This window comes from Bos grunniens, chromosome 8, assembly GCF_055505025.1.
Source record: "Bos grunniens cultivar Pamir isolate PY7600 chromosome 8, Bosgru_T2T1.0, whole genome shotgun sequence".
NCBI lineage: Eukaryota > Metazoa > Chordata > Mammalia > Artiodactyla > Bovidae > Bos > Bos grunniens.
In genome coordinates, this window is record NC_141172.1 from 90,025,001 (window position 1) to 90,026,998 (window position 1,998).

Below are 1,998 nucleotides of genomic sequence, written 5' to 3' on the forward strand. Positions count from 1 at the left end.
CCCACATGCTGCAACTGAGGGTTCGCATGCAGCAACTAAAGATCCCGTGTGCCATACCTGCAATAAAGATCAAATATTCTGTGTGCCGCAACCAAGACCCAGCGTGGCCACGTAAATGTTCTAAAAAAAAGTTTTTTAAAAATGGGAGTGATGGTTTGTCACAAGTTGTACTGGCTTTTCTCTAGTAACTTTTGAGACTCAAAGGCCTTGCAAGCCCAGCGGGGGTAGTATTTGGGGTAGTGTTTATAATATATAAACATTAATATACAATAATTTATATTTATATATAATATTAAATATATTTATATAATATATACTTTATAATATACAATATATTTATAGAATAGATTTGTAATTTATAATTTATATAAAATATATTTCTATAATATATAAAATAATATATATATAAAGTCATGTGGCTTGAGTGCAGCTTTGATTGTACCTGATGTGTTTGTTAAACTTTGCGGGTCTGTCTCTGGGGAGCAGTACTACCCCTGTGCTTTTTGTATACTAAGAATTGCCTCAGTTCTGCTGGTGCTGCCAGCCCCTTGTCGTGGGAGCCCTGACAGCTCACCCTCCTTGCTCTCTTAGCCATGCTCTCTGAGACAGCTCCTCTGTAAGTCCAGTAGCACAGGGACATAAGCCATGATATTTGGCGTCTTTCCTTGCAAGCCCATGGGGGACTTGCAAGTGTATTTTGTCTAGGATCATATAGGTTATTATCATTTTTTCTTCTCTTTATATATTTATTTATTCTCCCTTCTTTATCTTCTCTACTTAGGTACCTCCTAACTGGTATGCTTGCTCTTCTTCTAGAAAGGTCACCATATGGAGACCAGAGTGTACTGGTTACCAATTTATGACCTCTCAGCTTCAAATCTATTGTAAGTTGCCTGCTCTGCTGGGTCCTGTATTTTTCCTTTGCCGGCTGGCACAATGCTAAACTTTGCCAGTAGAGGGCACTAGAAAGCCACTGGAGGAGGAGAGTGTTTTCTTGCCTCTTAGGGATGTCCGGCATTCTGCAGGTTCCTGCTCTTTGCACGGCTTCTCGAGCCCTGGATCCTGAGCCCGGCCCCTGTAGTGTAATGTCACCAAGGGCACCCGGCAGCCAGAAACTCCTCCCTTTGAGTGGTGCCCTCTGTGGGTGATTTCATAGTTCAAAGAATTCCTGCCCTTTGTGGCTTCCCTGGCACCCTAGAGAGGGAGGTCAGCTGTTTGCAGTCCTGCAGCTTCTCTAACATCCAGGGAGCCACAGAAGTTCCTTATCCAACAAGGTCTTTACGTATGTTGGTGCAATTAAAAAAAATAATATCCATCTCCTTTCTTACAGATTGTAAGCTCCCTGAGGAAAAGGACTTTTGGCTCCTTGTAAAGCCACATATCTGGCACATGTGGTAGAGTGGCTCTTATGAAGCAGGCATGTCACCTTGTTTCCCTTGTCTTTTTTGAAGTATTTGTTGTTTAGTCACTAAGTCATATCTGACTCTTTGTGACCCATGGACTGTAGCACACCAGGCTCCTCTGTCCTCCACCATCTCCCAGAGTTCGCTCAAAATTCATGTCCATTGAGTTGGTGAGGCTAACCATCTCATCCTCTGCTGCCCACTTCTCCTTTACCTTCAGTCTTTCCCAGCATCAGGGTCTTTCCCAGTGAGTAGGCTCTTTGTATCAGGTGGGCAGAGTATTGGAGCTTCGGCTTCAACATCAGTTCTTTCAATGAATATTCAGGGTTGATTTCCTTTAGGATTGACTAGTTTGATCTCCTTGCTATCCAATGGACTCTCAAGAGTCTTCTCCAGCACTACAATTTAAAGCATCAATTCTTTGGTGCTCAGCCTTCTCAATGGTCTGATTCTCACATCCTTATATGACTGCTGGGAAAACCATCACTTTGACTACAGTTGATTTACAATGTTGTGTTAGTTTCCAGTGTATAGCACATTGATGATTCAGCTATATGTATATACATATATTCTTTAAAAAATTACTTTCCAGAAA